Below are 15707 nucleotides of genomic sequence, written 5' to 3' on the forward strand. Positions count from 1 at the left end.
CATTTACTTGGACATCCTGACATCTGGAGAGAAGTGCTGATGATGGAACAAAGGAGCTTGATTAGGTCAGGTAAGAAATTGTAAAGTCTTGCAAGTAATTCAGTTGGTGTAATGGAGCGCTTTATCCTGAGGCTGTGTAAACATTTGGCGACTGGAAATTCATGTACAGACTCGGGGAGTGTTAGAGCTGAAGGATAAGCTGGGATGCAGGTGATGCCAAGGTGTGGGAAGTCTCTGGCAGACGGTAGGGAAGTGATTGTTAACATATTGAGCTGCTTCTCCTGGAGATGTGATAATGCACGGAGAGGAGGAGGGAGTATGCTTGTTTCTATAGCTCTGCTCTCGGTACCCGACACCACTGGTCGTACAAGGCAATGTTAGTATGGGTAGAAGGGCACATTTCGATGATGCGTTACGTGGAGTGTGTTGTCCAGAGCACGTCAGCTGGGTACAGCCCTAAAGATTCCTCAGGGACGCGGCTTCCGTGAATATTCCCATCTTGTGGTGTGATCATCCATACTCGGCACTTCAGTCCAGGTGTACAGAGCAACCCAACGATTGTGTGTGTGTGTATATTTCGTCTGCCTGCAGGAATGCATGAGGCCGCGTCATCAGCGTCAAGCTACAGTTTATCCTGCTCTCACCTGAGTGTAGCTCTGTCTGTCTGTCTCTCCTTTTCTCTCTCTGTGAAGTCGGGACCTCGGCGCAATTCATCGCATCGTTCTAATGCAGTCGAGCCAAAATCGTGCACGGGTGAAATTAAGTCAACTTGATGCGGTCGCCATTCTGACTGATATATGAAGGATTGTGGTCGTTTAGCCCGTGTTTCAGTCGTGTGCAGGGGAGACGCTCTCTCGCCTCACCAGACACCAGATATGTATGGTGCAGTTATGATGGTCCTTGCCGGTACATAGGCTACCCGTATGCCACAAAACGGAAGAATCTTCAAATATCACTTAAGAATTTTGTCATGAAAATTCTCTCCAGAATAAATCTCACGATTTACTGTATTCTCACGATTATTCACATTTTGCGAACATGTAAAACGCTCGCAAAGTAAGTTGACGTGAGATGGATGGATTATAAAGGCATTCACATTATAACCGTAGTAATATTTTAATTTACTAACGTAAGTGGAATTCTTAAGAGGATAACGCCTTTTCTCTCGACCTAAAATCTTCAAACAAGGACAGAGGAAGGAACAGTAAAAATACACATGAAATCTCTTTTTTTGTGAAGATTTCTGTCTTCACCTAAACCAAATCCTTCGTTTTCACTGGACGTTATGAATATCTCGAGAGCGAACTTGATGCCAACATTTTTTGTTTTCGGTTATTCCTAAGAAATCTTGAGGTCTAGCCTATATACACGTTTCCTACAGGATGACGGCAGCGCCCTCCTCCGTCATATATATATATATATATATATATACCCCCTCTCCCTCCCTCGAGCAGTCAGAGCTTCCATGTCAGCCGTGTGCCTGAGGCTGGCTAGGAAAGGTTTCATATTTCTTCTTGACACAGTTCATGTTATTAAAACTTCCCTGAATTATTTCAAGCCGAACGACTGAACGAAGCTAGAGATTGTGTTAGCAAGAGACGCGCCGCACTGTTCACGCCAAGATTTATTTGACAAATATTGGCGATCTACATCCTCTTCTTCCATGGACAAAGAAAATGGGACGGTCTCCTTTTTTTTTTTTTTTCTCTCTGAGTGATCCTCGAAAAATCGCAGGAATGACTTCAGTGCTTGATGGTTGCTATCATAAAATCCCTTTAAAAAACATAAAGGTTTGAATCTTATAAGTTTATATGACAGCACAAAGCTTCTAAGGCTGTAATACCTTTTAGACACCAAGTGCAACTTTATAGGTCAACTAATTACGGAAGAGTTACACTCTCATTATAAACTTTGAAGATACATTTGCCAAGTTAGCGAAAACCATGAGAAAAAGTGTTCGGGCGCTTATAAAAGTACAGGTGGTTATCCATCTTTGGACGTCAAATCCAGTTTTCTAGATCAACTGCTTTGTTGATGAATTTGCTCTCTCAAAGTTACCCCTCGAAAAGGGAGGATAACGAGAGAAAATGAGTTCTTGAAATGTATTTGATGTATGTGAATGTGTTGCATAGAATTATTAGCAACAGAAATGAATCTTGGATAAAGACCTGAGAGAAGCATAAGATAAAGTCTTCAGACAGTTGTGTAGACGTCACGAGGATTTGACCTACAGGCGATAAGAGAGAGCTGCGTGTGGATCACTTGTTGCTTATCTTTGAAATCACTTTGATGAAGACGGATAACTCGAGGATAAAATGTTTTCAAAATATATCTGCTAAGGTAGAGAGATCATACGAAGATTTACTTAATTCAAAATCTATTAGGTTTAACTACCTCTCGGTGCCAAGTAGAGGTTTCCACCTAACTGTTATGGAGATGTGCAAAGATACGAAAATCTGTGAAGGGGCAAAAAGGGAAGTTGTAACAGGTAGTGAAGAAGTAAGCAGGAGATGGAGTGAGCAGGAGATGTATTGTGCCATTGTATAGAGGGAAGTGGGTCAAAGATGAGTGTCTAAACTACAGGGGTGTAAGTTTAAGTGTACCTGGTAAGTCTGTATGGGAGGGTAGTGATTTGAGAGGGTAAAGGCATGTTCAGAGAATCGGACTGGGGGAAAAGGTAGTGTGGTTTCAGAGGTGGGAGAGGATGAGTAGATCAAGTGTTTGCTTAAAAGTATGAGAAAAACTTGGAGACACAGATTGATATGTATGTGTTATTTTTGGATCTGGAGAAAGCGCGCGATAAGGTCGATAGAGATGCCTTGTGGAAGGTCTTAAGAACATACGGTATAGAAAGAAAACTGAGATTACCCTTGAGGGACGCCACAAATAACTAGAAGGTCCCGCGGATGCATACAGCCTAACGATGTTCCCTTAGAAAGTCTGCAAGTCATAGATCGAGACTTCTTCGCAAGCTAATATTGGTGGCTTTACTGATGGTTACGTAATGGTGGAAAGCTTAGTTGATGTCGACGAAGGCAAGAGCCAGGAGTCTTGCGATAGATGAAGTCTATGACGAGGCAATGAAAGCTATAAGTACTCATATTTTCGAACTGAAAAAGTACTGTGAAATTTACGGTGTCCATGTAAGCCTAAATGAAGATAAAACATTCGCAGAACAGTTTAGAGATTGGAGTGATGAGAATGGTTCGTAACTCGATGAGGCTGTGGGATTTGTTGACTCTACAACTGGGGAAACTTGTGAAATCTTCCATTTACTTGGACATCCTGACATCTGGAGAGAAGTGCTGATGATGGAACAAAGGAGCTTGATTAGGTCAGGTAAGAAATTGTAAAGTCTTGCAAGTAATTCAGTTGGTGTAATGGAGCGCTATATCCTGAGGCTGTGTAAACATTTGGCGACTGGAAATTCATGTACAGACTCGGGGAGTGTTAGAGCTGAAGGATAAGCTGGGATGCAGGTGATGCCAAGGTGTGGGAAGTCTCTGGCAGACGGTAGGGAAGTGATTGTTAACATATTGAGCTGCTTCTCCTGGAGATGTGATAATGCACGGAGAGGAGGAGGGAGTATGCTTGTTTCTATAGCTCTGCTCTCGGTACCCGACACCACTGGTCGTACAAGGCAATGTTAGTATGGGTAGAAAGGCACGTTTCGATGATGCGTTACGTGGAGTGTCGTCCAGAGCATGTCAGCTGGGTACAGCCCTAAAGATTCCTCAGGGACGGGGCTTTCGTGAATATTCCCATCTTGTGGTGTGATCATCCATACTCGGCACTTCAGTCCAGGTGTACAGAGCAACCCAACGATTGTGTGTGTGTGTATATTTCGTCTGCCTGCAGGAATGCATGAGGCCGCGTCATCAGCGTCAAGCTACAGTTTATCTGCTCTCACCTGAGTGTAGCTCTGTCTGTCTGTCTCTCCTCTCTCTCTGTGAAGTCGGGACCTCGGCGCAATTCATCGCATCGTTCTAATGCAGTCGAGCCAAAATCGTGCACGGGTGAAATTAAGTCAACTTGGTGCGGTCGACATTCTGACTGATATATGAAGGATTGTGGTCGTTTGGCCCGTGTTTCAGTCGTGTGCAGGGGAGACGCTCTCTCGCCTCACCAGACACCAGATATGTATGGTGCAGTTATGATGGTCCTTGCCGGTACATAGGCTACCCGTGTGCCACAAAACGGAAGAATCTTCAAATATCACTTAAGAATTTTGTCATGAAAATTCTCTCCAGAATAAATCTCACGATTTACTGTATTCTCACGATTATTCACATTTTGCGAACATGTAAAACGCTCGCAAAGTAAGTTGACGTGAGATGGATGGATTATAAAGGCATTCACATTATAACCGTAGTAATATTTTAATTTACTAACGTAAGTGGAATTCTTAAGAGGATAACGCCTTTTCTCTCGACCTAAAATCTTCAAACAAGGACAGAGGAAGGAACAGTAAAAATACACATGAAATCTCTTTTTTTGTGAAGATTTCTGTCTTCACCTAAACCAAATCCTTCGTTTTCACTGGACGTTATGAATATCTCGAGAGCGAACTTGATGCCAACATTTTTTGTTTTCGGTTATTCCTAAGAAATCTTGAGGTCTAGCCTATATACACGTTTCCTACAGGATGACGGCAGCGCCCTCCTCCGTCATATATATATATATATATATATATATACCCCCTCTCCCTCCCTCGAGCAGTCAGAGCTTCCATGTCAGCCGTGTGCCTGAGGCTGGCTAGGAAAGGTTTCATATTTCTTCTTGACACAGTTCATGTTATTAAAACTTCCCTGAATTATTTCAAGCCGAACGACTGAACGAAGCTAGAGATTGTGTTAGCAAGAGACGCGCCGCACTGTTCACGCCAAGATTTATTTGACAAATATTGGCGATCTACATCCTCTTCTTCCATGGACAAAGAAAATGGGACGGTCTCCTTTTTTTTTTTTTTTTCTTTTTTAAATTTTACCGATAATCCTCGCCTCACTTTCCATTACTCAGTGCTGGGGATGCAGGGCGCTATTTGCGTTTTAGAAATAGCGGTAAATTACGATGCTGTGTTGCTCCCAGATTGAACAGTTACCCCACACACACACCGATGGTTTGTGGCATATGACGGAACACCATGGATCCGTAATCTCGACTAGGCCTGTCTGCTACCAGCAGATCTCGCTTTCATGATACTCCTAAAGACAAGCTCGCGTACCTATAAACTGTTCCCTGTGGGTAGCTGGCGGCGTCTGCTAAATAGAACGATTGAAAGATACGAGTCGAGTCTTGACTTCGTAGAGCTGCACCCGGACTGTCGAAAGCAAGCTAAGCCACAATGTCTTAGCAGCCTCCGCGACAGGAGTGTGTCATGGATGATGCAGTGGCTCAAGTGCATCATTGGATACCAATTGGTCTTTGACTTGCGTGGTGGCCGAACCGTCACGCTGCCTTCTCGTGCCTTGGTGGACATAACCAGAGAAACGGATGTTTGAATATTGTCGACATGCCATACGTTCACGTTCGGCTGAACTCGAGAAGACGTTAAATGGTTTGCAAACTCGCGAATGAATCTAGAGTTTGGCATAGTTGGTGGATGGAGGGAGGGAGGGAGGGAGGGGGGAAAGTCGATCCTAAGTTGGTTTCCAGGCGAACAGTTTCGGATCAAAGAGCCTTGGGCTTTCCCTATTGGAGCCACACGGTATGGCCGGGCGGTAACGAGGAAGAATGAACGAGTATTTCTAACACAAATACCTGCACGTAAAATGGTGCCCATCTAACCGACTGTGTTGTAGTTAATGTCTGCAACGTAAACTTCCAACAGGCAAGATTTCCATTTATTTACAGGAGGAGCAAATGTATGCTGTCAACTTCAAACTGGCAATAAACTTTTTATGATACCGTAAAGACTAGAGATCATACGAGTGGAAGAGAGAATAACACAAGGCAATGTTCACATTTTTTTTCTACAAGTAAACTTTCATCAGGTAAATAAAGACGAAGCGACAGGCCGCCTCATTTCCACCGAAACCAGAGCCCACTGTTCAAATCCAGGCCATACGGATCACTTCCGTGAACGCTTTTTAGCCGTGTTCTTGTGACGATTTCTGGAGTGGTATAACTGAGAGGCCAGGAAACACGTTAAACACCAACAATGCTTTATTGGATAGGATATACAAGGTGGGGTAACAGAGGGCAATGGGTTACTGGTAGCTCAGGATTATGGTGACGAAGAGGCAAAGTAAGGTCGGTCGAGTAATACGAGACAGGCTTAGCGGGGGTCCTGTGATGCTGGTGATGGTACGAGGCGTCAGATGAAGCAGGAGCCCGTGGGAGAAGTGCGTGGCTCCCGAGTCGACTTGAAGCTCCTGTAGGAAGAGATGGTTGTGGTCCTTATCGCGGTTCCTGGAGTGTGTAGCTGCTGCCGATTGAGTGCTTGGGTTGCAGGAGGCTCCTGGAGTTGTCTTAGGGATGCAGGAGTCCCGTGGGCGTGGCCATAGGGCCCTTGTTACAACTGCTGCTCGTGACGGGCGGAGGCGCGAGTCCTGCAGAAAGTGGACATCGCAATGAAACATGTCAGAAAGATGAAACATCAGGAGTCACGTTGGGACATCTACTGACGAAGGAGACGCCCTCTGGGCTTCTGGAGTCTCGTCGCAAAGACTTCAGATACCGGAGTGTTATGCTTGTTTTCCCGTGGTGAGTCTACTGTCTGGCTGATTTGCTGCGGTGATACCCAGATATCTAACGGGCGATTAGGTCAGGTCCGTGAGGGGTAGCTATTCCCAAAAGGGAATTGGAGAAGTTTTGGCCGAATGTCTCAAGCTTCTTGCGTTCATGCTGTAGGACCAAGAGCGGCGGCTCTTCTTGCGAAAAAGGTCAGGTCTTCTGTGATCACAGCCGCGGCTTTTGATCTGCTACCGCCGAACACAGTGTGGGTGTCAGGGATTACAGGTGCAGATGTGTAGGATGGGCCACAAAACACGTTTTCCCGAGGATGATCAGGTCAGGTGAAGTCACAGGCTGTCCATTGCTACCCAGGCAAGGCGACGTGAAGCAAGAGAGTCTCCCACAGCTTCATATATATATATATATATATATATATATTTTTCACAGTTTTTACCTGAATGTTCAATCAAGATTTTGATATTCAGATTTGTCAGCCAGTGACCGATGGTGCAGACTAGACAGTGACAGTAACTCAGAATATAACATACCTACAAATGATGAATGTTGACAACGGGATTTGGAGAATGTTTCCCCGGTATCCGATACCAACATGCAAAATATGTTTCGTATCGAGAGTTCTCCAACTCTCGATACGAAACATATTTTGCCTGAGAGAGAGAGAGAGAGCGAGAGAGAGCGTCGCTGTGGGTCAGCCATTATTTCAAGTCTAAATCAAAATTCTTTTTTCTTTCTAAATCTGGTGTTCCACGAGAGATGTATATATTGAGCATAACTCCAAAAGATGTAATATGCACAAATGCGCATACCATTGAGTTAGAACAAATTGCTGTAATCACACAGGTACATAACTCGCTCGAATATGTAAACAGGAATGCATGCCAGTGCTTGCACATGCATACCTCCATACATACCAGAACACGTATTACCTTTAAAAGGTTAGCAGACGAGGGAACACGAATGTAAGAAATAAAAATCTCAGTGATGTACGAATGATAATAAATAGTAACGCGCACACAAACGTGCAGACAGACGCTCTACAGTAGGTAACGCCCTTGCACAGTGACTAGACACTAGCAATGATGGTGGACAGAGAGGAGTAGTAAAATCTGGAACTGATTAAGACGAGCAGAGCACGTCCATTGAGCCTTCTCTAAATGGTTTGAGGTCGTCTGCGGCGAGCATCAGGACAAGGACAAATATCTATGATTTATAGGGAATCCTAGACGTCTCTTACGTGTATCTTAGAAGTGGTCCATATCAACTGTATGGGTAAACGTAAATCCCATGAAAAAAAAGATGCAACGAATTTGAGAAACTGTTTTACTTCAGTGGAAACCACCAGAAGTAAGATTTCACGGAAGGAGGACGTAGACAGAACCTTTCTCAAGAATTCTTTTGTTGATGCATTATAGTGACCTGGTTCTCCGAATGGAAGACTGCCACTTCAGCAATCATAGGCTGATCCGTTAAGCGATACACTTTCAGGAAACTTAAGTATCCTCGAGTGGCAGTTCCAAATTATCTCGATTCGGTGAAGATAATGGTCCAAAAATACTTCGATCCTTGAAGCCCCTGAAACCCTTGGGCTTCACTGTGAGTAGTGTTGTATCTAGATAGGCTCCGTCTGATGCTCATTCGAGGAGGCAACATTTGGGTGCTTCTTCCTGGAGGATAGGGGTCAAATCTCGAGCACTTAGTAATACCAGATCCTCAAGTGTGCAGGTTCATACCGAGGGATCTCATGAGAGCGAAGGAAGATGTGATGACGTCAGGTAGCCACACACCACACTGACCTGAAGCGACGAGCTTTCATTGGTCAGGTAAGGATGTAACTGCATACCTCGCTCATCTCTCGCTGGTCGATCACTCCTTCACCGGATAATTTGAGTTTTGTATATAGACCTGGACCATGCTATAACTTTCCTTACGCTTGAAAGTGTAACACGACTCGCTAAGCTCTGTGTTACAGTGTACTTCAGGTGAATTACTGAATTCCACCTGAGTTTGGATCTACCCCTGCCATGAACTTTGACCATGTTATAGGTAATCTTGTCGAGAGAATAAGAGAAATGAAAAAATAGACAACTTGAGAACATAAGTACGAGACTGCTTAATCATCAGACTTGTTCAATGAAAGATGTTTCAGAGAAGATCTTAGATTATATATATATATATATTCCTATGAGTCCACGGAGAAATGAAACACTATAAGCTCCAGTGTGCACTTTCGTGTAATAATCACATCATCAGGGGAGATACAAGAAATATATATATATATATAATATATGATATTGCAGTAAAAGGTGAACTGTAAAATAAAGTTTGAGGATTATTTTTCAAGGAACTCAAAAATTGCAGCGATGATGATGATAATTCAAGTCAGAATACCTTTGTCTAGAAGATTGATCATCTGGTTACGACAGATCGTTGAAACCTTTTATCATCTGGTTCCGACTGACCTTTGAAACTTTTTATGTATCTTGATGAAAGAGCAGAATGTATATATATTTCCGACACACAATTTGGTATTTTGTGCAACTTTTCGCTAAATTCGGCCAGATGTTGGCTGAAAATATCTCGGGACTATCAAAATGAGATGCGCATCCACCCCAGCCTGCAATGCCTTATTAGATCTTGGATCAATTCATTCATATATTGTAATCTGAGTGGTGTGCAAATGAGGCATGAAGCCTCGTGGATTCTAACTTGTTCATATGAACCCATCTCGGCTTTCGGGTCCACAAACCGCAGCTGAAGTATTAGTAACAAAGCGTACCCTCATCTTCCTAAAGCTTTACAGAGCGTACCCTCATCTTCCTAAAGCTTTACAGAGCGTATCCCCATCTTCCTAACGCTTTACGAAGCTTATCTATCTTCCTAAAGCTTTACAGAGCGTACCCCCATCTTCCTAACGCTTTACGAAGCTTATCTATCTTCCTAACGCTTTACAAAGCGTAATCATCGTTCTAACGCTTTACTGTGGTAAGCGATCTCGTCCAACTCTAAGTCTGGTGCGGTGGCATCTTCATTCACTAGCTGCAGCAGTCCCTCCCCGGTGATACGCTGGGTTAAAAGAAGCTCCACTCGCTCTTCTTTTTGGGCCAGTCGACGATCAAGTCATAGGAAGCGCACGCACTAAATCTCTGTTTAAAATTGGAAATGGTTGAAAATCTTGCGTCTGGAAGACTGGGTTGTGCAGCTATTGCAGCCATTATTTGTCGAGGTGTCAGCTTTCTTGCGTGCCCGCGGTCGTCCACTAGTATAGCGGTCTGCAACTCTTCAGGATGATCATATCAAGCGTTTCTCTGATTTACGGGAGTACCAGCAGCCTCCTCTCCTTCCCCTGGTGGATGGATACAGAGCTCTCTGTAAGTACGGGATTCTGGACTGCTTAGGCAGCAGTTTGCGTTATAATGCTCTCTTGTGTATAATTAGTTGCCAGTGATTTGTGTGTGATCATCCTTGCCCATTATAGCAGCTTATAGTTCATTACCAAACTAGGTCCCTCCTTCACATGAGGACGGTCTACCCCTGAGATGGACGATCTGGCAGACGAACTAGGAAGGTTTACAACCTGATGGGAGTTGCATGTGTCGCGGAAGATGAAGAAGGAGGCCATGCAGCTTACGGTTGGTGATAATGTTACCGGCAACCCCTCGCGTGCAAAACGCTTGCGACGAGGCATACAAATCCCCCACTGCGATTGGTACGAGTTACAGTTCCTCCAGAATATACAACAAGGTGAACGTGGGGCTTGGATTATCGACTTCCCTAAGGAACACAAGAATCTTGAACCTCGACCTAAGTTTACTAGAAAGACGATCATGACGACCCAGGCACTGTATCACTGGTCACCCAAGTAGGACACGGGAGACAAGGAAGAACTTAAACGTTAATTACTTGAGGATATAATAAAGACCTTAGTCAGTCTTGGAAACTTTCCCATCTATATACCATTACAACAAGCTCGGAACAAGGCACGTCTCGCCTGGACCAGGAGAAATGTGGTTGATGGTAAGGAGAAGAGTCGGGTTGCCGCTGTCTGGGAGGCGCAGCCACAAGAGGAGCTTTACATTCCTGACTGTCTCCCAGGCAACGTGAAACGCTTCATCAGAAGACCAATTTTCTGAGACCTGTCAACATTGGAGCCATAGAGCATGGCAGTGTGCCTCTAACGATAGATGTGGTCCCTGCAGTGGACGCTATGACTCTGCTTTATGCAAACCGAAGATTCTTCAAGGGGAAAGTGCCCCTCCTTTTGGGTATGTCAACTGTGGAGGGAGGAGGGACGCTTGATGCTAGGTAGCTAGCGCGTTCCGGAAGACCCAAATGAGAACATAGAGTAGACCACCATCAACAGTCTTGCCAGGGAACCAACTACAGTGTCCGTCAGGATACGATGCCAGGTATACGTAAATGACATACACACACTCCACTGTTACTGGGGAATGTTTCTAGTATGGCAGAATGGAGAGCCAGTGGTGTGGTGAGCTACAAGACACTAACAGAAGGATAGCGGTGTACGTAGCAAGCTACAAGCTCGGGGGAACTGTGAGTTACCAATATCTCCAGTGATTTGGTACCGACGTTGCGCACTCGTCCCGCGCGCATCCAGGTACAGCCAGATGGTCTGGGGACCCGACTGGTGGTGACACTGAAAACTTGCATCGAGGAGAGAGTTGTACCCACGGAGCCCCCAACTTAGAGCAAGTACCATGCAAAGTAGCACAGCCAATTCATGAAGGGATAGAAATTAGTTTAGTGGTAATATCTCTCTACCATTGAGAATGAGTTTCAAGAGAATGCGTCTATATAAGATGGGTTGTGGATCACTTGATGTTAAGAACTGCTAAATTATATACGAGTTTCAGATTCGGTCTAAAATGGCTTATTCACCTGCACAATGATATTCACATGTACAGTAATATTCACCTGCATAGTAATATTCACCTGCCCAATAATATTCGCCTGAACAATAACATTCACCGGCACACTAATATTCGACTACGCAATAATATTCACCTGCACAATGTTTTCCTGTGTGACATATGAACTTGCTGATCGCATACTCGTACAAGAAGCAAGTCATCATCATGATGCTGAAAGCTCGACCACCATGCAACAACAACCAGTGCACGCAAGACTATACAGATGTGGCAGACTATAGTCGAAAAAATTCCCCGACTACATAAAACTACATACCCCCGCCAGTTGCCCCCCAGCGCCTCCCCCACTGCAATACACAAACTACACAGCTATCAACTGGTCCCGTTCTGGCTACCATCATCCACATTAACGTACTCCCAGAGAGCTGTAACCACAACAAACTAACCATTTGGCAGTGCCATTTGCTCGCAACGAGGGACATTTGCACCGTCCAGCCACAATGTCTGGGACTCTGTGTCGTTCATTTTTCTTGCAGAGAAGTTTGCAAAAAAAAAAAAAAAAACTGCGGCTGTGAGTTTGAATTGTTGTCTTCCTGTAAATGGGGAATGAATTACAATCCTTTGGTGGTTGCATGTAATTTAAGAAAAAGTTGCTTACTTATTTCTTTTTCATCATAACTGGAATGTGAATTAGAAGATAAGTTGGTCAATAAATAAGAATGTTATCACTTCGTGGATTATAAGGTCAAGATTCGCTTAATAAATAAATTTGAACATGAGTACTAAAACAGCAACAAGAACAATAATAATAACAAACAATGATGATAATAACAATGATGGTCAATCAGTGTTATCTTTTTAACATAACATTCTCACATGATACTGGATATGATAACATTATAACAATAATGACCATGATGGAAGTATAGCCAGGAACTCATTCTTTTACTTTTTCTATGACAGGTAAGCACACACGGTGAACGTATATCCTCGTGCGTGGCCACTGGTGGGTGAGGAGGTCTTAATGAAGAGTGACGCCCTTGATATCCTGAAGGACGGTAGTCCCTTGGTGCATGACCCTCGCTCTCTGCTGCAGCTGGTACATAAACAAGCTCCTTCAGACGGTATGCATTTCTAGTGGATTTATTTATTTTTTCTGATCGTCCATTATGATCGGATTGTATTCGGGTGAATGATCATATTTTACACTTTCATTAGATATAATTAGTTCGTACTAGTTACACGTGAACATTATGTAAACTACATACTTTTGCTGTCTTCAGTGTATGTCTTGAAATTACATTCTGCAGAAGTTAGAATTGAAATAGATTAATTCAGTTACTGAGCTTTTGAACAGTATCATAGAATTTTGACTTAGAAGTAATAGCATTAGAAGTGTGGGAGAGTTACTTGTCGTTCCTCAACATCTTGTTGCTAATAACTCGAGCGACACAAGCGGTGTGTCGTGTCTTGTGCGTCCACCAGAGTTGTTGGGAAGTCAGCTGGGTAATTACTGGTAATCTGGGTCACCGACTTTCCACCAAGCAAGGTTTGGGTGGCGTTGCAAAGGAGCTTTGTGAACTCTGGGCGTGGTCGCTGATTACAGAATATGTGAGGGTAAACTGGGGACACATGTAGCATGATTATCTCCGGGCGCACCTCACTTGAAGACGTTAAGGAGAGTCTGCTCCAGATCTTCGTGGAAATGGCGTCATATAGTTTGGGTCTCGGCGTTGGGTGTGACCTCGGGTCCTGTTAGACGAAGTATTTCCTCCTCCCACTACCAAGGTTGTGTCGTTCGAAGTGCTTCAAAGACTCTCTGGCTGGATGTAGATGGGATTTTGGTTTCCTCTTTAGGACGGGACATCGCTGTATGGTGGTCTGCACGAGCGACTGGTTGTCCATAAGAATTGAGCTACAGTCGAGAATATAATCGAGCCGTTCTCGTCCTATCTTCAACCTATCACAACTTGATATGTCATATGCTTTTTTGTTGTTACTAATGTGTTGCGTTTGAAGACTGTTATGCTTTTTGGTCGTCTTTTGGGATAGAAAATGTTAGTAGAAAAATGTTAAATCCACCAAGAATAAGTGAGGATTATTGTTACATAAACTTAACGTACTGAAATAATGCCTGCTGATACTACTTTTTTAATCTTGTGCATGAGCGAGAACAAAATGGTCCAGGAGGCCTGGGCTGGAAGTGACCTTACAGAGGAACGCCTCTGCTCATCTTGCACAAATGGACGAATGAGGACGAGTACATGTTAGCGAAACCTGCCTTGGGTGTCGAGCACAGCAGAAGATAAACATGATGTCAAGTTGCAGAGCAAATCATTTGTAGGCAACCAAAGTTGGCAAATAAAACTCATCTACATTTGTCACATGTACTCGCCGGAGGAGAGAGAGAGAGAGAGAGAGAGAGAGAGAGAGAGAGAGAGAGAGAGAGAGAGAGAGAGAGAGCTAGAATCCCTGTCAGGTCGGATTACAGGAATGATGATCCCAGATGTACGGTAATGCTGATGGAACACTGACCCCAGCAAGAGTGGAACCGAAGTTTTCCAGTGGCTTTCAGAACCGGGAATTCCTCGACATTGTATGAGCTTTCATGAGGTTAGAACATTTGTTACAATCGTGCCATGCATTTGTTTTCCCCTTGGCTATGTGTTGACCAGCTATACTTCTGTGTAACTCTGTGGTACTTGCATCATCGTTGGCTCTATGTCACACCAAGATGTCTGTGTTGCTATATGTTGCCTATGACTGTGTGATACTTATCACTTGTGTTACTGTATGTTGTTTGTGTTGTTGTCTCCTTGAAGTCGGGTACCCGAGTGACTTTCGCCCTCGCTACCAGCAGCGCCACTGGGCCTGAGGGAGCCTAGCCTAATCCTCCCGTAACGCCGCAGATGCCTCTCCTCACACCCTGGCTACGAGGTGCACAGGAAGAAGATGGATTTGCTCCAACAAAAATCGTGATAGTCGCTGGGTGATGATCCCCATCGATCGGGGTATAGGCGCCTCTCCACCCACGCCACGCCTGTGAGGATCCATCGTATCAGCCCAGCGAGGGTGTGGTCTGTGTGTGCGTCCTCCTCCTACGTCATGTTATGCAGAGTGATGAGGCCAGCCTGTTATCTGAGGCGTTGCCGCCCACTTACGTCATTACGATGTGAAGGCTCACGGATCTAACCAGCTCGTGATTCTTATCGGAAGAAGAAGAGTTTGCTATAGACGAGAGAGAGAGAGAGAGAGAGAGAGAGAGAGAGAGAGAGAGAGAGAGAGAGGAAAGATATTTGTGTCATGCTGTATTTAGGATGCTGGAAATTAACATTTCGTAAACTCTTAAGGACCGACAATAATGGTTTGTCGATTTATGTGTTCCTTAGAGACTAATTATGATAAACGAACAGGGTTGGGAGACGTAGAACGAGTAATAGCTTATGATTGATCAAAATTATAGCAAGTGATATTGGTACTGAAATGATTATCATAATAACGATAATAATTATGGTATTGACAATGATGATAGTATCGTAACAAATTTGTTTTTCATACTCGCTGTTATCCGCATAGCGAGGTAGCACCAGGAATAGATGAAGAAAGGCCTTATTTGCTCGAATTCATTCTCTAGCTGTAATGTACACGAAAGGGATAACGATGATGGTAATGATAGGTGGATTGTTGCAATTCATTTCTTGACCCGCCTGGAGAGGGAGTACTGCTTCATAGCACAATGGTCAACTGACCATCGTAGTTAAATGTAGCATAAGAATTCGCGTCTTGCAGGACGCGCACTATGCTCTAAGGGCAGTCTTGGGTGCCGTCGAGGCGCCTAGGTAAACATGATAGATTGCGACGAGAAAATGAACATTCTGACTACATACACAGGAAGCATTTTACTTCTGTTCATTTCTGCCTTTTTGGGGACAGAGGCCGCCATTTGTATCCAACACGTCATAGGTATATGAGCTTGAGTAGTCTTTCTAATCGTCATCTCGTCTCTCTTGTTCGAAATGGGATCCGAGCGTTTGATGAGCCATTTCATCTTTTTTTTTCTTACGTTGGCCTTTAAGATTTGAGATCTCTTGAATCTGCTTTATGGGATGGGTTATAGGCGTGTGA

General features: G+C 44.1%; 1 long non-coding RNA gene across 3 annotated transcripts in view; it reads left to right on the forward strand.

Annotated features, from left to right (window-relative positions):
• Positions 1-15707, forward strand: part of LOC139754908 (uncharacterized) — a 136548-nt gene that overhangs the window by 21938 nt on the left and 98903 nt on the right. For all 3 annotated transcript variants that reach the window (XR_011713977.1, XR_011713976.1, XR_011713975.1), the window contains exon 2: positions 12546-12706. This is a non-coding gene — a long non-coding RNA (uncharacterized lncRNA). The remainder of the gene's footprint in view (positions 1-12545; positions 12707-15707) is intronic.

This window comes from Panulirus ornatus, chromosome 18 (genome assembly GCF_036320965.1).
Source record: "Panulirus ornatus isolate Po-2019 chromosome 18, ASM3632096v1, whole genome shotgun sequence".
NCBI lineage: Eukaryota > Metazoa > Arthropoda > Malacostraca > Decapoda > Palinuridae > Panulirus > Panulirus ornatus.